Below are 26,952 nucleotides of genomic sequence, written 5' to 3' on the forward strand. Positions count from 1 at the left end.
TGTGTACATGGTATGTACCACATGGAATGGTTTAATGCCTCTGGGATATCAGTGCAAGTCCTGTGGTTTGCAACAGCTGGGGCTTGGTTAGCCAAGCAGCCAGTGACCATGGGAGTTTCTACAATTGTTTTATGCAGGTCTCCTATCACCACTTGGGGGTAAAGCAGACAAGAGACATTTTCAGGAGAGAGAAGCTAGAAGAGACATGTTGGCCAAAAGGCAGAAGGAACCAAGGAAAGGTCAATGCATAATGTTCATGGCTGCATTGGCAGTGCAATTTGTTAGCAGCCCTGTAAGTGCCACTTAGCCACTGATCTTCTTATCAGCCATGAAGTGGTCATTGATTCTCCTCTGGGTTGTGACTGATCCAACCAGTCAGGCCAACAGCCAGTGCAGACACAACAACCTCATCTCCTTCAGCTGTTTCACCCCTACTTTCACTTTCTCCATTCACCTCCACCCCCCTGAGAACAGGACCTGTTGTGCAACAGCACACACATTAATGTCACCATGTGGGCAGAGAAATGTATCTACAAGCTCAGCACAAAATCCTGAGCTGAAATGTCACATCACAGTCCTGAAAGCAGATGTTTTTCATGTGAACCCAAGTTAGGTTCAAGTTCAGGCTGGGACTATATGCCACAGAATAAAGGTGATGTATATGTCCTCAGCTCGGGATTTCCCTCTGGGTTTCTCTGCTGGCAAAGCAACGCAGCATGACCCCACTGCTTGCACATGCTGGTTACCACTTGTAGTTTGTATTTCCTCCTTCAAAACCACCCTAAGAGAGGCAGAAGGTGGTGAAAATGAGTCTGACAAGGACTGAATGCAACCTTGCACATTTGCTAATTTCTGAAACAGGCTGCTGAGAAGTGCCAAGTTTATCAAGGGCACGTGGAGCAGGTGAGGGGCAACATGCTCCGAATGACTTGGAGGACAGTGTGGAGATGGGAAAACTTTAGCCCTTCTCAGCTTGTTGCAGAGACAAAACTACCTTTGGCCCTTTCACAGACTCAGCTGATCTCAAATATAATGGAGGCACAGATCTCCTTCTCTCAGGGTCAAGGAGCAAAGTAGACGGCACTGTCTGAGCAAGTAACTAAACAAAAATCAACTGAAACAAAGACAGGCATTTAGATGAGAAGAAGAAGAAAGAGTTGTGTAAAAGCAATGACATTTCTAATGGAACAAAAAGCATATTAGCTGAAAGCCAAGTATTGGATCCAGGGATAAGATTTGAATCATCCCCTTGGAACTGTTCCACCCTTAATAAAACATTAACTATTCATTGAGAGAGAGCACACGTGTGTGATGAATCAGTAGCCTGGCGGGTCTTCTTGTGAGAGGTTAGACTTCCTGAGCACCAGTCATTCTTCTAGTAAATGTTAATTGTTTATCCAAAGTGGAACAACTTCAAAAGGAGAGGTTGAGGTCCTCCTGACTGCCTCCACCTTGGGCAAGGCAGTGATAGAAGAAGTGGACCAATTCCTTAACTGCTCCACCATTCAGTAAAGGTGACACTCAAAAACCTCTTAATTTGTTTCCCAAAAACCGGAACTATTTTGGGGTTTGGTCAGAAAAAAGCCCAGAAACCAGAATCTCTCTCAGTACCATCTGACTTGGATTTAGCCTTGCATTTTTCAGCTGCAGAGCAGCCCCAGTGTTGACCCAGGGGAAAGAGCCCTTTCCAGGCCCAACTCTCACTGATCACCCCAGCCTTGTAACTGCAACCACAGACCTGCCAGAGGAGTTGTGCTCTTATTCAAAAATAAGCTGACTAGATACCACACAGAGACAATGTGATTTCTACATGCACTGCCAAAAGCAGCCCCTCTGACAGTAGCCAGGAATGGCTCCTCTGTAACAGCCAGCCACCTGTCTTGGGCTTTGTCATGCTCAAGAACAGTAGTAAGTCTGTTTTAATGAAACAGTATTTAAAACCATAAATCAGCTAGTCGCACTTACCTATATTTACTGGTCACAATCAGCTCTTAGCCAGTATGTTTCCAAATCTTATTTATGCTTGACATCAACTATTTCCCAGAGGATCAATTCCTGCTAGCAGGCTGAATGCTTGAAAGCAGTGTTTTCCAGTCATTTTGAAATCAAGGAGTAATCTACCACTGTGGGGGAAGAGAAGCCACTATCCTAGTATTATTTTTTTTGTTTTAAGTTGCACACTTTCTCTTGAGCATTGCCAGTGAGAAAAGCCATTTTCCCATTGCTATGACCAGAAGCCAGGGTGTTTTTTAGCCATCATGTCTCCTTTCCTCTTCCTATGTGTTATGAATCAATCAGGGGCTGCAAATCACAGGCTGCACAAGACTGCTGTATGGCAAATATTGCCTGTCATTGTTTACTTGCCCTTCTGTCTGGGGAAAGCAGATGTTTTGCTCAGTCTGCAATGGGACTGCACTGCTGATCCTTATTTACACCTCAAGATGCAATGTACTCACATGGAAAGAGGGATCTGCCTTGTCATGCACATAGTGGGTGGCAGAAGCCCCAGTGCTGAGGCATTTTCAAGACAGAGGAAATGCAGCTGAGCAGAGGGACAAGAAGGAAGCAAGAGTGACAGCCCCAGGAGCAAAGGACCTGGACCTGAGAGACACAGGCTACTGCCGGAGATCCCACAAGATGCTTGGCTTCCAACGCATAGGATGGTCTTGGAGTCCTGTTTTCTCCTACAGAGGTCCCTTGTTGCCTCCTGCTACTGGGATGAGAAGGAAACTGGTTCTCTTAGCACACCAAGAAAATTCCTTTACACTTGGACATTACTTCTTGGTTTGTAACTCAAACTTATAAATAGAGCTCAAAGGGGAAAACTGCACTGAAACAGTTGGGATAAGAGTGTGAGGATCGCAGGTTCTAAGGAGCAAGCATGGGCAATATAACCATGCAAACTGTTGGCAGATCAAGATGAAAAGCACTAGATGGATTGTTTTCCTGACACTGTGGAGCTCTTCCCTTTTCACTGAGCAGTGCCAATGTCAGCTGGGTGCTTTTCATTCCTTTCCAATTCAGACAACTTGTGTGAGCCATCCAAGTGGATGGCTGAGCTAGATCAAATACAGGGCATGCTTTGCTAAATTAAATAAGAAGTTAGTAGAAAAAAAGATTACACCAAGCCCTAGGAATTGCCTGGCACATCTCTGCTAGACAGAAAGCAGCAGGAACTTCCACATGAATAATCCTCATGTTAGAAGGCCTGCCACTAGTTCTGAGTGAATTAAATCTGGGCAGCAGAAGCAGAGAAGATACACCAGATTGAAGTATCTTGAGACTTCATGTCTTCCTAGAAAAAAAATTCATTCCTTTAGTTATTTCTTCTTAAGGGAAAGATAGATGGGCTTAAAATGAAGGGGGTGTTTTTAAAATCTTGCTGGACATGAACAGGCACAAAACAGCTCCAATGTGGAGCAGAACCACAGAATACTTGAGGTTGAAAGGGGCCTCTGGAACCCTCCTGCTCAAGCAGAGCCACATGGGGCTAGCTGCCCATGACCATGTACACATGACTTTTGAGCATCTCCAAAGATGGAGATCCACATCTCTAAGCACCCTGTGCCAGTGTTTGTGAGCAAGAAAAAAAAAAAAGCGCCAAAACAAAAACAACCTAAAAACCCTTTTTTCTTGATGTTCAAGGAACATTCTGCTGAGGTTTATTTGAGAACTAAAAATGCTAGCAGTAAGAATGACGTACCATTGTGAATTTCCTTGAATATCCCTGGATTTCAGAGCTAATCTTGGAACACTTGCACAAGTTGCCTAGAAACCACCAGTCCAGCCACACCACCAAGTGTAGGCTGGGCCTGTATGGTACAGCAGATATTTTAATTTATCTATTATAAACGCATACTACCTGTCACCAAATCATATGAATGAGAACAGAAATTATACCCATACCCCAAATATACGTCATTATAGCCATGTCCTATTATCATGTATGCAGAAAACCACATTTTACATATAGTCATATGTATATGAGACATACAGACATTGACATGCATCCTCCCCTACCTCTCTCAACCACATTGGAAACCATGGCAGTTAGTTCCACCAAAGCAAGAAACCTCTCTTACAGGAAATGGAGCAGACTTAGTAGTCTGGCTTTCAGGCCCTTCTATAAAATTACACATAAATTACACAAAAAAAAAAAAATCTCTTAATGGTTGAGGAAAAGAGTTATATTTGTAATTAAGAAAGAGATTGCACTGGTGTAAAAAAAAAAAAAAAAAGAAAGATCAAATCAAATCTAAAGCATCATAGTAAAGTGAAGATAATGTATTTATGACGCCCCAGGAAACCTGTTATTACAGTGAAGAAAAATAAAAACATTCCGGGTTCCTTGCAAGCCAACTGCTAAAATCATTAAAGCTTCCTGGAATAATAGTCTATTCCCTCATGCCTTAGCTAGACCTGTCAACAACAGGAGCCCTGAGAAATCTGCCATGTTTGCTGGTTACTGCTCTCCTCCTTGTGGTTGTTCAGTCATGTCATGATGCTCACCTCAAGGGCAGAGCACAGCTGTCTGACTTCCTCTGGAGCCTACCAGGACCATTCCTGGAATGATCCACAGCTGCAGAGGGGCAAACCAGCCAATGTGCTATGGGAGATGGCTACCTGGGACATCTGGGACTCTCCACAGGACTTGGTCATCCCACCCTGCCTCCTCCTTCTCCTGAGACATACCCATTTCTTCTCTTCCTCAATATCCCCTCCTCCCTCTTCTGGAGCACCCTTTGCATTTATTTATTGTCACTGCATTTCCTGCACAGCCTGCATCTCCTTTATCTCCTGTTCATTCATAGCAACCCAATCACCTCCCCCAGAGAGGAGCAGCCCTGCTCAGAGGGAATGGAGCAGCACAAGCAAACTGGGCACAGCTGGCTCATCTTCAGCTGCTGTCAATCAGCACTCCCAGGCCCTTCTCAGCTGCTCACCTTTCCACCCACTCTGCCCCAGCCTGTAGTACTGCCTGGGGTTGTTGGGACCCAAGGGCAGGATGCAGCACTTGACGTTTTCGAACCTCATAAAATTGTCCTCATTGATCCAGCCTGTCCAGTTCCCTCTGCAGAGCCTTCCTGCCCTCCCAGCAGATCAGCACACCTGCTCAACTTTGGGTCATCTGTGAACTGACTGAAGGGACACTTGATCCCCTCTTCTCTCAACCAGTCTCCTAAACAGGCCAAAGTCTGCCCTCTAGAAGTCCAGGACAGAATTTCTGCTGAGGCCCTTCTTGCTTCTCTGTGGATCAAAACTCTATCATTTTGTTATTGCTGTGCTCAAGAGGCCTCCAAACACTACAAGTTCTTCACTATTCACAAACATCAAGTCCAGTGAGTACCCCCCCTAGCTGGCTCCTTCACCAGCTGTGTCAGGAGTTGTCAGCCACACACTCCAGGAACCTTCCTAGGCTGTGTCCTCTGCTGTGTTGTATTTCCAGCAGACTTCTGGTCAGCTGAAGTCCCCCCCAGGGACCGGTGACTGGGAGACTTCTCCCAGCTGCTTGTGAAATATTTCAGCTACCTCTTTGCCACACAGACTCCCACCAGGATACCTGCCTTGTTGCCTTCTGATTCTAACCCATAAACACTCAACTCTATCCTCACCATCATTAAGCTCTAGACAATCAACTCTCCCTAACTGGAGAGGGCTACCCTGTTGTCATTACATTGCAAGAGTTCTACATTGAGAGAGTTTTGTACCTCCCTGATGTTTATTGTAGGCAGCTCCTCCAGGCACTAAGTCATCCTCACAGCAGCCAACTGACTCCAGTTCCCCTCACACAACCAATCCACTCTTTTATAACACTCTCCTTATTTGCTACAGCTGTGGCCTGTTAACATCAGGCCTGCTCCTAATCCTTAATGATTGGCTCAGCTGCAACTCTTTAGGGGGTAAGATTACCTTCCATACTACCTTTGTTTACTTATGTTCTATCCCCCTACACTACCCCATCATCTCCCCTTCTTTACCTGCCCCTTCTGAAGTGTTTCTAGCTATCCATTGCAGCATTCCACTTGGAAGAGCCTTCCCCTAATGTCTCTGTGATGGTAACTGAATTAGTTTTCCTGCTCCTTCTGTGTGCTGCCCTCTGTGTGCACTGGTGTAGATCTACCTCAGCTGGGCTTTTGATCCCACCCACCATCTTTTTGGAAGGAAGCAGCCCTAATTCCCAATGACCTACATTACAGTTGTTAGTAAACAATCAATCACAGGGATAGTGCATTGCTTTTGGGGTAAAGCTACTCCCTGTATTACTTTTTTTCTCTGCTTAGGGGGGAAAAGCAATCATAACTAGCCTTTCCATAGGCCTCATGGTTATTTAACTGATACTAAGTGGATGAGGACACAGTGGTGATGCATTATCATTCTGAAGCACAAGCCATGGATGAAGCTATGAAAGAACAGTGATTCCAACATTGCAAACACCATTTGGAATAGCTTGGATCCATGGCTAAATTTAAGCTTAAAAGACAACTCTTACCTCTACTGTGAGCTAAGCCACATGAAGACAAGGGAATCTTTATTCTTGGAACAACAACTGCTGAACCAGACTAAGACACTCAGAGGTAAAATACTGTCATCTGCATAATTTTTTGCTTTTCAGACTTCCTTCCAGATCATCTGGTTCTAGAGAATAAAAAAGGCTGCATACAGCTTTGCCTGTCCACAGAGGAACAATGAAAAGGTCCTAGAAATGAGGGCTCTTGTCCAATGGTTTGAAAACCTAGCAGCAATGCCTGAGCAAATTTGCCTTGTAATCCATTTCAATTGTTTGGCTTTGCTCAAATAATTTTGAAGGATAAGAACCAAATTTTTGGTTACATTTTTGTAATATTACAAATCAAGTAGTTACATAAGTGTAGAGTGAAAAAACACTAGAAATTATGTGCCATTTGCGAATTTACAGATCTTTAGTTTTTCTGTCAGGATAGGATCATATTTTTATGAAAGCTCTTCACAGTCTAAGCACTTAGATTATATACATAATTAAAGCTGTAGTACATCTGTATTGACCGTAAGCAACCACAGCGTGCAAGCAAAGTGCAAACATATGGTAAGAGACAGAATAGAAAAAGAAAGAAAATCTTCTGCTACAAATAAGAAACTTGTTGCAGGAAAACACTTAACCTGTCCACCAACAAAGCCCTTTAGAATGTGCTACATACAGAACCATATCAAACCAGAGCTACAGACACACACCTCCTTTCACAGGCAGATATAAAATTCTTTACCTATTACTTCCAGGCAGGTTTTAGACACCGACAGGCAAAGCACCACTGGGTTGTTTGAACATCTAAAAGAAGAGCACGTTGCTGTCACCTGAGTGGCTCAGTTCAGCTCTGCTCACCCACGCAGCCCAGGAAAAAGCAGCTCTTTCTTTCTCTCATTCAGAAATCTCTACTCAAAATTTCTGCAACACAAAGAACTAAGATCCAACCTGCAAAAACAGGAGCAAAAAGAAACTGTTTCCATGAAGCCTTAGCAGGATCTACAGTCACAGCTGGTAAAGACTTTTGCTAATGGGAAACAGCAGAGGGAACTGATTTAACAAGTAAATTAAGTATTTTCTACACCTTGTATATGCAGGTCTCTTACCCTCAGGCATACTGTCAATGAATGCAACTGCAGCTCCCTCATCACAGCCCTGCATTCAATACCACTTTTGTCAGGGGAAAAGTGTCAGGGCTTTCAGGCAAACTGTAATAGCAGGCCATTGCTTGCAGGCCCTGAGTCTAATTATTGGCAAAACAGCACTTGAAGATTTAGCTTTAGTTTGCACTGTGCTTGTTCTCTGGCCATTAGCAAGTATTTAAATAGAATTAATTGGCTACTTGCAAGGTCATCTCAATAATTTTTGAGACAAAGCCTAGCGAGTTCTCACACATGCAGGGTAAGTGGTACACAGAGCCCAAGCTGCCAGCAATGAAGTATGCAGTACACAGCCTCAGTGACACAGCTAACTATTTCAGTCCTCAGATTAGTGACCCTTTTTCTATGCAGAACTACACATAGGCAGAACCTGTGTATAGTTATCCCAACCCCTCTATATTTAGGGCTCAAACCATTGAGAGAAATGGTAACAAGAATGAGCAAGGTGAGGGAAGGTTGGAGAGAAAGGAATTTAATTTTGCCAATAGCGACAAACTGATCTCTTTTCCCCCTCCACCCAAACCCACGCATTTACCTTTGAAGGGAAGCATGGTTCAGCGACATAGCCATATCCTAAGAGATTCCCTTTTAAAATCACTCGAATAGTCCCATTCTAAGGGCAGCATTTCCCTCAGGTACATGCTTCTTTGTCAGGAGAGAGCTTAAACTCCATGTTTCTTTTGTGGTTAGCAGCTGCATTAAACAATTAAATTAGCAATGTATATTTTACAATTAGGAATCTATTGTGCTTCAGCCAGTTCTTAATTAAGAGCCAATGTGTAGTTTGATTGTACAGTTTGCATAATTAACACAGCACAGATTTAAATCCTATCTTTGCTCAGGAAGTTGCAACAGCCTGCAAATCAACAGCTATCTACTGTAGATCATGAGCTTCTCAAACCATTTATTAAATTGTTGGCAGAAAATTTACCAAAAAAAGACAGGGAAAAAAATCATGAAAAAACCCCCAAGAATAGGCATGGAAGTCTTATAAATGTTCATACAGTTCTAATAATACTGCAGCAAAATGACAGATGTGACATATTTAAACTGAATTCTGAACACCAAATTGTTTGTGTGTGTCCTAGGAGATAAGCTGTAGCTTGAAGTAGCTGACTCAAAATGGATAATCAGAGTTATGATATATTGACAATTAGAACTAAGAAAAAAAGCCATGCCTTATTGCTGACTGATGCTTTTTTTTCAGAACTAGAATAGGCATAAGAGTTTCATGTTAAAACTGGATTGGTACATTAAAAGTAGTGTACTATGGAAAAATTGCTCTAACTGTACCTGTAGTAGGCTCTGAAATAGCCATTACCATGCAGAAAACAGATGTCAGTATCACTGGGAAAATGTCAACATGCTGCTCTGGAGACACTGTATGAAATATCAGAAATGATTTAAAGAAGAAAATGTTTTCTCACTGCATCCATCTGTGGATACATTCAGATATTTTTTTTTCCCTGAAGGCAATAATAGAACTGCAGAAGATCAAGACAACACAGGACATGCAATGAAGATCTATCAAATCATTAAATACACAGAGAAAATAAACAGGGAATGATCATTCCCTTTTCCTTGATACAGAAGAAACAGGCAGTTAATCAGGTTATCAAGCAGCAGGCTTAAAACCAACAAAAGAAAATACATTTTCAACCTTTGCTAAAGGTCCAAAGTACATCTTGATCAAAACCTAAACTGATCAGAGCTACAGAGCATTATTCTTGTATCTATTCTAAACATAGTAGCTTATATTCAAATTATGGTTCACAATTTCCAAACCTGTAAAGGTTCTTAAAGGTGCCTTCAGGCACTCTGCAAAATTTCTTTTATCTCTTCCCCTGATTTTTATTACTGCCCATTTCTGAATATGAGGTATCTGGCTATATGGACCACTATGGAGAGCTCTTGTGCACTAATTAGCCCTGGTGTAGGCATAGCTCAGCTATAAACAACATTCTTAGCAGTAGAACTTACCCTGGGGTGGAGAAGAAAAAGAAGCCAGGTTAATGTAAGGACCCTGAAGCTGCATCTTCAGCAGAGTGCCTCTCATAACAGTGCTGGTGAAAGTATTTTGTAAGCTATTTCATAAGCTTTGTCGATGTTTCCATGATCATGGAGAATATGAGGAAGATACAAGTTGATTTGTGCTGGCACCAGGACATTCAGAGACCTACAAGTCTGTACTTGGCTTAATACAGAGTTCACCCAAAATCAGAACAGAGACAGCATTATGTATTTCTAATTGGTCATAAGCAACATTTCGTATGTGGAACTCAGCATTCCCAAACTATTTGATCAGACTTTAAAAGAGATGAGGCTGAAATAAAAGTCCACTGAATCCATTTGTTCTGCAGAAAAAGGCAGTAAATTATCTTAATTAATGTTGTCATTGTGAGTTCTTTGCCGAAGTCCCTTAAATAAGTAAGCAATTTAGCTAGTTCCCAAAATCAGGGACGATTTCACACAGGAATCAGAACTGAAAAGTTCCATCACCAAAATCTGTGTTGTCATAACCTGCTGTCACAACAGTCTGGTTTTGTCTGCAAGCTCCCTGTGCAACTGGGTGTTTGCACATGCATGTGTGAGAGAAATGACTGATCTGGAGCTTGCACGTGTGCCTTGTTCTCCAGGAAATTTACTTCAAAATAGGAGACTTCCGTGGGGAACTCTCCAGGATTATTTGAAAGGAAAACTAAAGAGCCTCTCTCGAGACCTTTTATGAAGTCCTTCATTTAAAATATCTTATTTGGTTATCAGTAGATAACCAAAAGATCTTTTAAGATGACATGGCTTCATCTGAAAGAGCTTGGTAATCAAAGGAATAAAACACAGTTTTTTCATTTAATTAGTTCTGTCAGCTGCAAACAGATTCCACATCTGGTTGGTTTTCAAAAACAAGCACAGCAACAAAATGCGAAAAACAATGTATCAATTTAAAAATACCAAGAAACAAGGTAAGGAGCACTTGAGTGCTAAGCACTGCCATATGCAATATGGTGTGGGGGTTTACAGAGATTTACATGGCATCTGCTGGTCTCAGGAGTGCAATATCAAGGAAAGGTTGTCTGAGTGCTGCCTGGTACAGAAGGCAGCAGTCAGAGGCTGTGTTCTCAGGCATTCTCATGACTACTGTCCTGACCTCATTCTTTTGGCTTTCTTAATTTTACAAGTTTTTGCATTTGGTGGGCTAGCAGAAAGCAAATATCATTGGAAATCCTTGTGAAAAGTTGTACCAGAGGTGCTTCCCCATCCTAGAGAGCAAGACCTAGGCTCTGAAGGAGAAAGGAAGCAGCTTTGAGATAAATTAGAGCCCAAGAAGGAAAAATATATGGGGTTTTTTAGGTAAGCCTTTCTTTTTGAAATGTTTTATTTCTTAAAAAAAAAAAATCTTCCCACCTTCCTCCTTATAGAGGAGGAAATAAAAAATGGCAGTACAATTTCCACATAGACAATGAGAAAAATGCAGTAATGCTGCTGTATTTGGAGTGAGTGGAGGAGATAGCCCACACTTCAAGTACAACAGAGGAAGGCACCACCACATGCACCAGAGAGAGATGGTAAATACAGTAATGGTGAGGTGGAATTGGATACAGGCCAGTGCCTCCTACAGGTGTCACTCAGACATCCCCTCTCCCAGCATGACTCCTGGCCTGGCCTAGCCCTCACTGGGGACTTTTCCCCTGGGATCCATGGGTTTCATCCACCTGCTGCTGCTGCACTGCAAAGGAGACTTTGCTGCTTGTGCCATGCCAGGGCCTTTCATTTCCTGACCTCTTGGTTCATAGAACTGTTCCCACCAACCTTAAACAAGACTGGTTCTGTATTCAGTGCATAGCTATGAAAAGCAAAACTTCCATATCTTGGGAATTACCACAATTATATGGTGAGCAGGAGATCTTGGCTGCTGGCTAGAATTCCCAGCCTATGCAGAGTTCCTTTTGAGTATGAATTACTTGCAATGAGCACCAGAAAAGTGCCATAGCAAGCAGCAGAATGACTGTGTCATTGAGCCTGACAGGTACTGTTTATTCCTAAACTAGTTTTATTTTTCAGACTCCAGGCTGGATTTCTGCCCTGTATTTTTTCCCATCCAGCAGGATGTACTGCTCCTGCTGACAGTGGTTATGCCCACGCATGGAAAAACAGTTGCACCAAGCTGAAAAGCGGCAGCACTTCTCCAGCACTTGCTTACATAGACTTTGCTTGTGTTTTTGGCCAGAACTATCACTTTAAATGGTGCACATTTTAATTCTTTACTAGAAAGGACAGGATGAAGTGGAAACTCAGTCTGACTATTCTACCACAAAGCAACTGATGGAAGCTTCCTACTTTCTTGGTTTAGCTCATGCAGTAACAACCTCTACAACCACCACCTCATCCCTTTCACAGACTCTCACAGTAGGCTTCCAGACACCTCAAATAATGTTTTTTCATGTTTTCTAAACTCCTTTTTTGAAGGTTAATAATTTGTTCACTTCAGAATGTCATGCTTACTTACCCTCCAACTGCTCAGCAGAGACCTGAGAGCCTCAGCAGAGTGCAGCTCTCTGCTGGGACTCTCCTTGCTACTGCAACTCAGCTGGGACAGTTTTAAAAGAAAGATAGAAAGGACCAAAAAAATGCTCCAGAAGCCAGTAAAATTATCAGGCCCTAAAAGAAAGTATCCTGTAAAGAGGAGAACCCGTTTCTGTGTGGGTAATGGCATGGGAAAGTTAGGGGGGAGTTTCTGAAGGAAGGAGGAGCTTGATGGTACAGGTAAATGGCAGGCTGAGTATTTAGAAGTGTGTGGTTTCTGTCCTCAGCTTTTGGTGTCTTCATCTAATCTTAAAATGTGGCTATCACCTCAAGGAACAGTAAAGCAGGAGTCAAAATCAAGCTCCAGCCGTAACAAGATGGCAAATGTGGCTGCCATCAGCCTGAAAGGCAGGTCCTCCTGTTATTTTAGCTAATAATCCATGGCTGGTTGATATAAACCAATAAATAAATAAATCAGTAGGCTTTTCCAGCAGCGGTGGTTAGGGTGGGCTGCCCTGCCTTTGGGACCATGTGAGCAGTGATGCTGCTGCTGCACCAGGGTCTGGGTATCTCCCCTGCTGCAGCTGTCACTGGCTCTGTCCTCACCATGCCTGGCTGGTGGCAGCAGCTCTGCCAGGGTCCAGGAGCCAGGCAGGGCCAGTGCCTGTGGATTTGCCACGGGAACCTGCCTGTGGGCTCCTGGGAGGCTGCACAGAGGAGGGGGCTATATTTAATTACACACACTGGCTGAAGCTAAGGTTCAGTTACCTGTGTGTGCAGGGGTTTAAGTTAGCTCACAGCCATCCCAGCACGTGGGCAAACCCAGGCAGAGAGCCTCCAACGTGGTGCTGTCCTGCCACTTGCAGACTGCTGCAGCTGGAGCTGCAGTTCTGCAATTTTTCTTGCATATGACTTCTTCCATGAGTTAGGCAAGGCTGAATCAATACAACTTTTTTCTTTTGTATTTCAAGGATTATTTACACAACCAAAAGAAAATAAATCTCATCAAGAGGAATCTTATTGCAAAGGGTGAAATCTTTGACTTGTTCAGAGCAGTAAATTCCATGGAACTAAGCCAATGTAGGCCAGCTGAGTTTCTGTCCCTTCATATTTAAAGATGCAGGTAAAGACCTGGTCCAGAGCTTTATGATACAAGGATGCCTTATAATAAAAACAGACCAACTCCATACAAATGTTCCCAATATTGAACTTATTTTCATAGTAGACATTAAGGAGAGAGTAGCACAATATTGGGATATGAGAAACCTTTATGAGAATTAGACCAAGGAAAAAAAAAATCAGCAAACAACCATTAATGTCCAGGGCTATTTTCAAAACCTCTTTTTCAGTTTTCTCTTCCCTCCTTTTTACAAATGTGAGAACAGTTAACCACTCAGGAAGAACACTTTATAAATTTGGAAACTTAAAGAATTCCCCTTTTAGACTCAGCCCACATTAAAACAAAGAGTTAGATTTTTTTTTTTTAATCTAGTGAAGAATAAACATAATATTTTGTGTGACAAAATACAAAACAGGCTTTCCACCCCACATTTCAGTCAGCTGAGATTTTAAATAGCTCTTAAAAAGCGTCATGTAACAACCAGGCTGGCAGTACTGCCGTGCAAAAGGGAAGTCTTTCTGACTTTTTACACAGCATAGCAAGTAAAGAAACCCAGCCCACCAGAGACCAGATCTTACATCCCTTCTGTGGGATGAAAGGACTTTGTTACAGCTACAAGCAGTCTGCACAGTAGTGATCCTGTCAGACAGGGTAAGCCTAATCAGAAATGTCTTCTCCCGTCCAGCCAGCAAGGCTCCCCATCCAGCCAGGGAGACTTTGCCTCATGAGAAAGAATGTCTATGAAACTTGGCATCAGCCTGGTCAGAAGCTTGTGACTCAGCTCCATTTCTCAGCTCTCCTAGCAGCTTGGATAATGCCCTGCCTCCTTCTCCATATTCCTGTGGTACCACCTCCAGACTTCTGATGCTGAGCCCTTCTGGTCTGAGTTTTTTGTGCATTCATTTCAAAACCCATCTACTTTTTGATGGAGTGACACACTCGCCATCATAATATCTTCAGGGGATAAAGCAAGCCTGAGTTCAAACAGCCCAGCCTTGACCATTAATAGCTGCACCAAATGCAGTAAGAGCACAGATACTGTGCAGTCTCCAAGTATTTTTAAATGTGCCTAGAAAAGCAGAAGAGACCAGCATCTCCTTCCTACAAAAAGGCATCTGGTAGCTCAGACAGCAAGTGTCTTAGGCTTTTGTCTAAATGTGTTCATGGATAAAGAAGCAACAAGGTGCCTGCCATGCTACAGACACTATCCATAGTGTTGTCCATGCCTGAGAAGCTCTTCAGGCTCAAAAATCTCTGCAAGGTTGGAGAAATGCTTCTCAAACCAACAGACATTTTGCCTAGTATAGTGTTTGCCCAGGGCAGTGTTAATAACAGCAGGGGTTTTGTGACTGTTATTTGTTGTGTTAGAATGTGTTGGGTTGATGAAGAGCAGAGGAACAAAAAGAAGTTTTAAAATTACGAAAACAAACAAACCAACAAAAACTGAAAAGTATCTCCACGTCTCTGATCTGCACAAATTTTTTTCTGCCTAAGCACAGCATGGAGTGATTTTTTGTTCGCATGTCTGAATATCTTCTTAACAACCAGAAGAATGTTGTGGTTGGATGAAAACATCTTTTTTTGACCAGTTAATTCCATGAGTAACATAATCACAAATGTCCTGTATCCACACATAAACTAGTTTGCTCTTACCTGTACATCTGTTGTATGTTGGGAAGCTGAAAAAACCAGACCCATGGTCTGGATGTAAATCAAACATCTTTACAAATCTAAGCACTCTGTCCCTATTAAAATTCAACAGGAGTGATATATCAAAAACTTTGCAGATTGCTGTGAAAATTTAGCTTCAGGGAAGTTGACCTCTTTTATAGACACAAGGAGGATTTTTCACTAAAACCTCACTTGAATGTTATTATTACAACTGAAAATCTTCCCATATTCCCAGGAGATGACTGCATTGCATGTTATCCCAGAGAAAAAATTGCACGACAAACTTGACAAATCCAGACAACATTAAAAGTAAGCGGATGACGATTTTTCTGCTGGGAGAAATCCAGCAAGTTCTAGACTTGTTTACTAGCCCCAGACCAGAACAGCTCATCAAACTGCAGTACTTAAAACCAGAGCTGAAGCTCTAATATTTAAAAGTGTTTTGGAAACAGTCTGTGTACACTGAAAACATTGGACTGGATTCAAAAGTAGCATTTGAGACTGCCATCTCCTAATTAAAACAATGTACTCCTAGATGCTTGCTTCAATTGATACCTTAAGCATATCTTGAATTTGTTTAGAGAGATAGAAAACTTTCCTCGTAATTAATTTTCACTTATTTGAATGTCTAAACAATTTCACAGGCTCTTGTTTCCTCCTGATTAATTTGACTTATAAATGCTGAAGATTGGGGTACAGTTTATGTTAATGTCTTCCAGATTTTTGGCTGCATGATTTTATAAATTCTGTGCTGATACCGAATGGAAATTTCAGTGTTTGAATCACTTTAATTTGGTGAAATTTTTAATAGAAGCTTGTGGAGAGGAAAAGAAATATCCCCACCTTATTTAAAGGTGTTGAAGATTTTTACAATGACTTTCCTTTAAAAGCCAACATCCCAGTTTCCTATAGAAAATGCAGAGTTTCAAAACTTTTAAAGGAAATTCATAAAGGAATATCCAATGGCTTTCATTGAACCTAAACTTTTAAAGAATATTCTACTGGTAAGAAAAATATAATTGAAAATAAAATTAATGTGAAATTATATATTCATAAAGTTTGTATGCAATGGCTTTAGAGACACTGATGACCATCTGACACCATGTGTGTAGGACCTCAGGCAAGCCACCATGTTTTCCACTGTTGCAGAGTAACTCAGTGTATTATGAAAAGTAAACAGATTTATTCTAAAAGATTCTTATATTGTCCTTGGTGCTGTCTTAGAAGCGGCTCATCAGTGATGTAATTTTTACCTCTCATGTGTGATACAATATTGTTTGTTCATTTCTTTTCTATTTCAGGGTCTTTTTGGGCACTATTGAAAAGAAGTACTATGGCATTTTTCTACAGTAGAAGTAAAGAAAAAATAATTATAATTTAAAACTAATTTGACTAAGGCCTTCTTGCTGTTCTGAGACTATCACAGTGGCTGAATAGAGTGATCTGGAAAAATCCTGACATTATTCTAGAGACTGTGTCCAGAGCCAGGGATAGCCATGCTTTCAGAAACAGCCTCTGTCTGCAGAACTGGGTAGACACCACACTGGAAATCATCAGCTACAAGGTCTAGCTGGGGTTCATGACAGATAAGCAACATTCACCTTTCAAATCTACAGCAAGAAAAGCTGGAGAGCTTTGAAGAAAGGCTATGAATGAGACATTGTTAAAATCAGTAGCAGTTTTCTACCTACATTCTGGTAATTTAGGTTTTGAAAAATCTTGAGAGGGTAAAAGGGAAAGGCAAGAAGACACAGGACTTGAGAGCAGAAGAGAATGTAATTTACTAAAAAGCTTAATAAAGTGAAAAAAAAATTATTTAAAAAAGAGAAAATGTTCTATGAACTGCAAAATTCCTGATCCATAAATTCATATCAATATTTGGTGTAAAGGGGTTTGATGTAAACAAAACTTGAGGAAAACTCTCCCCAGTTTGGTGTCTCTTCTGACTCCACTGAAGTGTGCTGCAGGTGCCCTGTAAATACCTTCCCACAGCCATGTGCTGCCCATAGTGTGTGGCAGTTGAGGTCTCCCTTCTCTGAGTCTCTCCTCTGCTCAGGCCAATTTTTCATCAAGCCTACAAGAAGTCTCTTCTTTGAGATTTCTACATTCTTTCAGACTTGTTTGAAATCAGGAAACAATTCCAAATGTGTTGGATAAGAGAAGGTAGTGGGCAAAAGAAGATCACAAATCTTATCACTGCAGGATCCAGACACAAAGCAAGGCTTACTTGATGACCATGTGAACATGTGTCAACCTTCACTAAGAACAGGTACTAAGAGTGCTCTTTAATCTGAAAAAAGCATGACATCTTTTTAACCTGAAAACTTGGCCAAATTCAAGGCAGAAAGGTTAACAAGTGAATACAATAATTTGTCATGTGAGCAAGTCACTGTAGAGGTTATTCTACATCTCTCTCATATTCAACACTAGATGCTGATTTGAAAAAGACTTATTTTACCCAAAGTGGATGAAATATGATGGTATAATAAAGATGGGGCAGCCAGTGGACCCTAAGGTCTTAACATCTGTGAACCATTCTGCATTAGTTATGGATGCTGTCATGCAGTAGGTTGGTGTTAGCAAGAACTCTGTGAGTAGTCCCAAAAGCTGGGTTGGGTGGGCATGCTGTGAGCATGGGCCACCAAACAGCAGAGACTGCAAACTCTCCAAAACAATTTTCTTTGCAGCAGCAGACGAAGCACCACCCTGCTTGGGCTCTTTACTAAAAATCACTATAATCCATCAATTACATGTGTAAGCACAGCTCACAGTATGCCACTGGAAGTGATTGCTATTCCTATCCATAAATGCTGCCTTCCACTTTTTGTTCTGGAGTGCTGTGGCCCTTCACAAGTGCTCAGCAGTGTGGTGAGGCAGGTGAGAGCTGCAAGCACCAGACACAGCAAAGCTCTGTGTGGCAGCCTGTGCCAGGCATGGTGCAGGATCACCCTGTGTCCTCAAACAAGTGCTGCCTTAGCAGGAACTCTGGGAAAGTAAGCACATTTGCAGTGATCTGGCTATTTCAGACAACACTTGCCCCTTTTTAAGAAGCTGTGAGTCTCCAAAGTGTTCAAGACCTCATTCTGTGCTGTTGCTAGACATGGTGCCTGATTCCCATTGCCCACTCTGCCTGGGAACACTTCTGAGATTCCAACTCAGATGGACAAGTTCCAGCCTCCAAGGCTCCATCTTCTCCACCACATGCCTTCTCAAGGATCCAATGAATCCTGACCTTACTTGGCTTGGGAGCATTTACTGCAGCAGACACAAACAGAGCTGCTGTAAGTGGAACACTTCCTCTGGGAGTGTGTCCTCCCTCCATGCTGAGTCTCAGGGGCCAGGCTCAGTCACTGCTGGCTTGGGCAGGCTGACAGCAAGGAGTGTCCCACCACAGCCATCCACACAGCAAGGCTGGGGGGGAACCTCGTGCTCTGTAGTGACAGCACTGCAGCAAAATGCATCTGGCAGAAGGAGACAACTTGCAAAAAACTAAGGTGAGAAGAATTGAGTGTTGGCAACCTTAACAAGCTGGATTTCCAAAATGAACTGGAAGGATTTGGCAGAACTCAAATTACATTTTTAAACAGTTACTGTAAGTGTAAATGTTATTTTATCCGCCCCCTTGAACTGATCATCCTGGCCAGCCACCAGGCAACCACACCCAAGCTGTTACTTTTACAGCTGCAGAGATGGGGGTCAAGATTGTCTATATTCTGTGTAACTCAAAACTTACTATTAAAGTAATTCATTTGCAAATAAATCATCCTTGTTATGAAGCTCCAAGTAAAAGGAATAAAATAAGAGCTTGTGAGCTTGAGATCGTTTGCTGAATGCAAATCCTCCTCCCTTTCCTGAACACATTTAAACCCTTAACAAGAATTTGGTCACCAAGGGAGCTCCTTATTTCATTAAAATCCGGGGAAGTTGACACAAGAATCATTAAAGAAAAAAAAAAAAAAACCATAACAAAAATACCCCAAAACAAATCACAAGGTTTATCAGGTAATGGCTCTTCACAGGAGAACATAAAAGGTATTGCATCACTCAAAGGTCTAACACTGAGCCAGAACATCACTGAGAACGTGATTTTTAATTAATTCAGCATTACTTCAATCAGAACATGAGAATGTGAGCCTGGTCCCAGGTGAGCCAGTATAAAGCCTCACTAACTTCAATGGAGGCAGATTCTCACTGCTGTGGAAAGTTTGAGAACAATCACATGATGCCTGAGAGGAAACAAGTGCCTGTTGTCTGTAGCCCTTTACATGATCCAGCTCTAAACACTTAGGGCTCCAGTTCAGCACTTGTTCAGCACCTCACACCAGCCTGTTCAAAAGTTTTCTTTTTCTGGTGATGCTTTTCGGGTTTTTTTAATTGTACCCTTTTTTCTTCTTACAGGGTCAGGTGTGAAAGCTGTTTCTGTATTTTTATGTATAACATACTTTTGCATGTTTTGGTATAACACATTTTCTTTTTGTTTTAAGGTAAAAATTTTAGGTTTGTTTACTTCTGCAAGTCTGCACTTGGTTATTCTTCCAGTACTTTCTTCCATGATTCTGTAAGATACTGGATATTCATGAGAACCACAAACAGATTTAATGTTAATCAAACCTGGCCTTCAAGATTCATGACATCTTTAAACAAAACAAATAAAGGAATAAGTTGTTATTAAGCATAATGTTATTTTGTGCTTGCTAAAATATCCACAAATATACATAAAGATTAGTCAGCTTTCATGTGATGAATTAAAGCCACAGGATGGGCTTTAAAGTGATACCACATCCATAAAAATATTATGCTGAAGTGGAAACAGCCAGAGACAGGCTTTTGTCTTTAGGGTATAGAGAATTCTGAAAGAAATTTCCACAGGAAATTTCCACATATTTCCCTGATTTTAAATAAGCATTCCTTATGTAGTGTGCCTTCTCTGGCTCTGTATTTTAGGGCCTCTAGCACTGAAATACAGGGCCAGAGGTCCAGCCACCTACTTGCTGCTGTGGCTACAGACCACACCTTGACCAGTATCTAAGCTGAAATATTTTGTATATTTTGTTTTTATTTTCACAACTATTATATACTTAGACACACTTTTTATAATAACTACTAGAAAATAATTTATTAAGTTTGCTTACATTCTTTACTGCCTACAAAAGCATAAAGTTCTTTATGGATGTTTCTAAAAATGCTGTGATTCTTCTCAATATGTAGTTATATGGCCTGTAAAATTAAATTGATTTTTTCTACAGGAAGATTATATTTTCAGTACTTTTTTCATTCCTTTCTACTAACATTTTAACACCAAAAAATTATATTTTTATATATTTATGTTGTCAATATCTTGAAGTCATTATGTTTTCTGAATCCTAAACTAAAGAGGATTGAGTGCAAGCAGCCAATGTATTTTTGAATGCTACACATTAAGCCCCACCACTTTTTTCCTGCCTGTGGTCTACATGAGTTAGATCTTGGGTCCCTTGAGACAGCACCCAGATCTTGCAAATGCCTTTCCCAAAGGAACACTGTAAGTTCCTGCTCAGAAATCTTTTAGTAGCTTACAGGAGAGAAACAATAAGCCATCTGTCACGCAAAGTCTGTGCTGTTACAGCCAAAGGGAGAACTGAATGAAAAAAACCATTGTCACACAGAGCGAACGGTCAGTAATGTACAATGTGATTTTCCTCCACCTTCCCTTCTCCTTCCCTCTGTGGGACCTACCTCAGCCATCTACGGAGCACAACTGTGGCAACCACCTGTGAGGAGACCATTCCCACCACCAGCTGTCCTGCCACTGAAACTCTTGCAGCACTGTCCACCCTTCATCTGGAAATTACCTCATCCTTCACCAACACGGGTCTAGCTGTGAGAGGCTTGGGATCCCGGCAGTGATGCTCCATGGTTGGGCCAGGAAATCACCTCCTTCTATGAGTCTTGGGATAAAATAATCCAGTAGTACCTGCAGAGTTGGTACTCACTGCTCCTCCCCCATTTTTAGGTCTTCAAATATGTAAAAATCAAAGTGACACAGTAATTTTGCACTTCAGAGAGTGACATGCCAGGCAAAGAACACACATGAGATTTTGTGGGGGGAAAAGTATCAATGGTCTCTTATTCACGCATCTTCCAAAAAACAGCACCACCAAAACAAAGGCACAACTGTTCCCACAGGATAAAGGGAGCATTGATAGTGCTCCTAAAAACAAGCTAGTGCACTCTTGACATTCCTGTCTTGTTGAATCTTCACTAAACTGCACAACTGCTCGATTTCAATTTGTCATGATCACCAACTAAAATTGCCATTAGAGCAAAGGAAGTGAATGCTTGGGAAACGCATGTCTCCATGCACAACCAAGAGTACCTGAGGAGGTATTAGAAGAACAGCAGGGCAAATATAAAGCAGAGATTCCAAGAAAATTATCTATTGCATCTGACTAATACTTTTTCAATAATATTACTCTTTTGGTCTTAACAGAAGTCCATAGCACTCTGCCCGACATTTAAGTTACTGATGCACACAAAAGGCAGTATCACAAGAAGTCACATGGGAACAAGCACCAGACAGGACAAATCCTGCTGCCCAGGCAAAGTTAGAAACACAAGTGAAAAAATATTTAAACAATATTTGTTATTATATTCCTTCCTGTAATTTTGACAGGGCTCTAAATATGACGCCAAGGGGCGACACATGTGAGTGAATATCTGGGTGGTTACAGTTCTGCTAAAAAAAAATTATAGTTACTTTTCTAAGTTTTCAGTAAACCAAAAGAAATCATTTCATTGAGGAAGATGAAATATTTGTGGTCAAATTTGCAAAGCATTTGGAACCAAAGTAATATTTAGTTTTAAAGATTATATAAATCTTTAGTTATATTTTATGATATTTTTAAGGTGATACAGAGGCTTCTAAAACTATTACCTGTCTTCCCCCAATAGAAATAATTTGCTGTGATAAACCCTTTTTTCTAAAGCATATTAAGTTTCTGCCTAGGTTCACTAAAGGATTCTGAACTAAAACATTTCACTCAACCCTTACTCTCTCAATCTTGTTTAGACTGGGATTTGTTAATCTAAAGGAAGAGCACTGGTATAGTCTTGTTGTGTTATCAGCCAACATTGTACAGAAAAATGCATGTTGTTTTCCAAAAAAATAACTGTAACAAGCACTCAGGGAAAGCACCATCACTATATGAAATATGAAGGGTGAAAAAAGAGAGATAGCTTTTTCCTAATCTACTGGAATGCTGCAAACTGAGATGTATAGGGCTGCTTTCCAAGTACTCAGAGCAAGAACACTGCCAAGTTTATCCCATGGAGGTGAAACACCCCAGCATGATAAATATGACAGTAATTTTGTTGTCTTTATTGAGAGGACTGCCTGTGAGCTTATAGAAAAATTTGTATCGAGCAACATCTATGAAGCTGTTCATCCTGCCTGCAGTTCTTAAAGCAAAATGAATTGGGTTTTCTTTACACTAAACTACAAGTAGTATATTTCCAATTTTAGCTTTCAGGGCCAGGAACAGTTTTCCATACAGTTACACTGAAGCTGCTCGGCATGAAAAATGTGAACAGAAGAAAGGATGTGTCCCTCTGAACAGATACAGTGCCAAAGAAGGGTCCAAAGAACAACACAGCAATAAAACATTTTGAAAGAAAAAATAATTTCTAAAACATGGAATTGGAGTTACTATTTAAAAATACAGCAGCAAGCTTCAACAAAGGTGAAAAATTGCAACTGATTTCAGATCCTGAAAGCTGATAAAAACATTCTGCATAGACACAGGTCATGGTCACAAGACAAATAGTGGTGACTCCTAAAGAGATGCAGAATATTAAACATCAATATTTATTAGTAGTAAATAATGTTTTGTGATTTGCCTTTATTTTAATAAACTCCAGAATATGCCTCCAAGTGGCTCTTTTTATTTAACTTGTGCATCACCTTGTACTACCTAGTATAGTTTGTACTTATAACATTTCTTTTCAATGAATGCAAAAAAAAGGGACAGATGTTTCTTATTTTGCTCTATATGCATGACAACATAGAAATCTGGCACTGACTCATTCTTGAAGTAGATTTACCACATGTCCCAGTCACAAAACAGCAACACATAGTATAATGTTTCTGGAAAGAATCTTGCTGCAATAAAGTGGATCACAGAAAGTTTGCAATCTCTGAATTCTACCCAGAATATAAAACACCAGAAATTCCCATGATTAAGTATTCGAAACTGGAAACAATTCACAAGCCAGGATGGAGGTGAAGAGGAGGGGGTGGAAGTTAGTTGTAGCTTACAGGAAAATGCATCCCTGTTCAAAAATCACTACACACTGCTGACCACAACAAATTTTTACAATCATGCAGAACATCTTTCGCAATCTGTGAAATATATCCAGTGAACTTACTATTTGGAGAAGATGTTAATAAATTCATAAATCAAAAGGACTAGCACAAATATCCAATTTGATATGCCTTACTACACAGCTGAGAAGGCTTCCCTGCATTAATGCCACTTTAAACTAAACACATCCATTTTAGTTAAAAATCAACTGGTGGTTTCAAAAACTCCCAGTGATGAGGAATGTACTATAAAACTCGTTAGGTCACCTAGTTAACAGCCTGCTATATGCCACAGGGTGTGTGTCAAGGCCTGAGGGTTTTGTTTTCCAGAGAAGTGCTTATAATCTTCATGTTCCTTTCATCCCCCATTTCAAAAGCTGAGCAGCTTGGTCAGAATCTTTCTGGACACACACACACCTTCACTCCTGGACTAAAATTTCTCTCACACCAATGACATCCTTGCCCTGGACAGAAACCCCCAGAGCATTCCCTGAATCCACATTCCAAAAGCCCCATTAGTGCTTCTGGCCACACTGCCACTGTGGGAGTGCATGAGTAAATAAATAAAACAGAAGTATCCCTTGTCCTTTTCCCAGTTGTTGTTCATAAGCTCCAGCATGTTTCCTGCACATTCACAGACCACTTTTCCCAAGAGACAAGGAGCTGAGGAGCACACCAGCATGTCCAGGGCAGCATGTGTGCTGACAAAACATCTGCTCCCACCTTGCTTGACCATATGGCCCTGGAAAAGTCACCCTAAGCCTTGGCAACCCATTTTGTCCCACTTTAAAGACAAAACCTGGGGATTCACAGCAGGAACAAGGAGAGTGGAGTGACTTGTGCTGTCCAGGTAAGTGAGCGAGTCAGGGCAGGGTGAAGTGCTCAGGATGGCACTGCCTGGAGGGGTGCCTGGCCAACCGCTGGCACTGACTCACAGGGTGCTGCCCCACCTGTAAGGCTTCAAGGAGATGCTTCTGGTTCTTCCTTCAGGGGAAAGATCTAGCAATTCAGGAGCAGGGCACTACCTGCTGTGGCTGCTCCAAGCACAGCTCTGCCCAGGAAGGAAGCTTCACCAGGTTTCACAGGCTACTGGGAAGTTTCACGTGCTGTGTCACTAAATATAAATTTTCTTCTGAACCTGATTTTGCTCTCAACCTTTCAGGAAACTCGTGTTAGGAATAGGAAAGAAATTATCAAACAGTTGAAAAAAATGAGAAATATAGACAAACAGAATAGTGATAGAGGGAGAGAAAACCAGCATTTTTACATGGTTTCTGGATGATGGATCTACCACAGGGAAGTTGCCAGGCATGTTTAATTTTTCCTCTTCTTTGACACATCTTCCCTTTTGTCTTTCCCATGTAGGGTGACATCTTTTTTGTAATTTGTAATGATACCTATCTACATATTCTGTAATAATTTGTACTTTTGTAGTTTGTTTTATATAAAGCTATTTTGCATATTACAGCCAAAGTCCACCAAGATACAAATGAATAGAAGCCCTTTAGACACACTTAAAATCCTCCAGACTTCCTACTACAGAAATAAAGGAAACCAGTGGTATCAACAACCAGAACAAAGCTGCAACAGGATGTAGGATGACATTTCCTAAAAGTCAACAGCCATCCTCAGGATCAGTGCAACACTTTGTCCATTCCTCATCTGTGGCAGGTTCCAGAGGAGATGGTGAGAGCAAATGCATGTCCTTGGGGCTGTTCATTATCAAACATCTGGAATGCTAATGTGAACACTTTGCATTTATTCATGCTTTGTCTTTAAAGACTTTTGCCAGCATTGCTAATAATGCTACTGCTCACAGAGCTTTTGTAAGGATTAATCTGCTGTGGTCACTAGAGTCCACTGCTCTTTACCACAGTCATGTAATAACATACTTGCTGTACTCACCAAAACAAACAAACAAAACAACAAATCATGAAAAAGAAGACAGCTTCAGTACATTAACATCTGCTTACAGAAATCCAGTGATTTTTTCCTCCCTGTGTTCTGGTGATGACATGTAGCCACATGCTACAGAGTCCTAAATACCACATCTGCTCTAATCTTCGTATGCCCATCATCACATTTGCCAATCTACCATTTCTTCTCTATCATGAGGGCACTTTCCGTGTAAGCTGATGTACCAAGCAGTACCTCTTCTGGCAACCCTGTGAGCACTTCTTTCCCCTGAGTATGGTTCCCCCCGTCCTCTGAGCCTCTTCCAGAGGTCTATGGAAAGACAGCAGCTTGCTGTCACTTTGTTTTCTAATTGTAACAGAGAATCCAAGCTTTGGCCTGACAAGTCCATAAGGAAAGGCTAGCTTTTTCAAATCCTCATGAGTTACTTGGTGTGCAGCACTGGTGCATAAAGAAACAGGTTGGGATTGATCTCTAAATTAAAGTTCCCTGCCCTTCTCCCCATTTCTGTCTCATCAACATCCCTCACTACACTCCACGTATTCCTCCTCCTCACCCTTTTTTTGGCATAAAGACCATTTCTCCTCCTTCAGGGATGAAAATTGATGGCTTTTACCTGAGAGTTAGTCCTTCACTTCAGTACTTGGTGGTAGTCCCTCTTCTTTTCCAGTCTCTTTCCCAGCCCTTCCCCAATGCCTTCAGCCCCCTCCCCAGCTTCTAAGAAACACAAGGGATAGAGAGACCACAGCCCAGCATCATCCCTGGCTCCTCTGGAAAGGAAGCAAAGCTCCTACTTCATGCAGTTCCTAAATTTAGCTGGGATGAATCTGGGATTAGACCATCAAAGAAGGGAATAAAACCAAGGCGTCTCAAGTATTAGGCTGGAGTCTTAACACCATCCGCTACACCGTGACAGGGATCACTGCTACTCAGTGTGCAACACTAAAAATGACACTGATAAACACCAGCACTGAAATCAAAGCAAGTAGAGATCAGGCCTTTGAAAAGGACAGTACTTAGCATACATTATCACTTCCACTCTACTTCTTAGTTCTCTATTTTTTTAAAATTTTTTTTTAGGGACAGTAATATTTTTATTTAAGCCTGATGCTGTCAGTATAGTGCTGGAGCAATATCTAGCTTCCCATGTGTATATGCAGGAAGGTGCCACCCCCTGCCCCTCATGGTCCTGACCTGGCACCTTTACAAGGTAACTTCATGCACCAGGCTGCCATGGCATGCTGCAGTGCAATTGGACCCTGTGTTTTGCTCCATGACGGTGTTTAATTGAGTCTGTGAGCAGCTGGGCAGGTAGACAGCCCTCCATGAGTCATGGATGCTTGTGCTCAGGCAGCTATGCCTAATGGTGGTAATTGCATAACTCTGGAAAGAGCAGAGGAGCCAAGGCACACCCCTGGGTAAATGGTGCCTGATGGTATGCTTAATTATAGGTAACATGCCTGGCATGTTGTGCATGATCTCAGAAAGAGAGATGGAAAAGACCTGCTATATAACCTGACCACTACCATGGTGAAGAATGTCTCCCTTCCTGTTGGAGGCAGTGAGCCTTTCACTGCTTTCCTTTGCAGGAATAGTCCACATTATTTACCACACTCCTGCTTCTTGCTGTCTCTTATTATCTGTCATTGTTTCCTGAGTCAGCCCATTTCCAGCAGCAAGGGCTCCTTACAGACCCCACCTCCCACCTGCTTGGTGCTTTCCTGAGCAC

The 26,952-nt window shown here is 41.6% G+C and overlaps 1 protein-coding gene across 6 annotated transcripts in view; it reads right to left on the reverse strand.

Annotated features, from left to right (window-relative positions):
• Positions 1–21,041, reverse strand: part of LNX1 (ligand of numb-protein X 1) — a 121,830-nt gene extending 100,789 nt beyond the window's left edge. For 2 of the 6 annotated variants that reach the window (XM_064710399.1, XM_064710397.1), the window contains exon 1: positions 20,803–21,041. The gene's annotated coding sequence lies outside the window, so the exon portion shown is untranslated. Of the gene's footprint in view, positions 1–5,708; positions 5,780–20,686 lie in introns of those variants that run through there. The other 4 variants (XM_064710398.1, XM_064710394.1, XM_064710393.1 and 1 more) reach the window with 3 other exon arrangements.
• Between the last annotated feature and the right edge of the window lie 5,911 nt (positions 21,042–26,952).

The sequence above is a fragment of the Zonotrichia leucophrys genome, chromosome 4 (assembly GCF_028769735.1).
Source record: "Zonotrichia leucophrys gambelii isolate GWCS_2022_RI chromosome 4, RI_Zleu_2.0, whole genome shotgun sequence".
Taxonomy (NCBI): Eukaryota; Metazoa; Chordata; class Aves; order Passeriformes; family Passerellidae; genus Zonotrichia; species Zonotrichia leucophrys.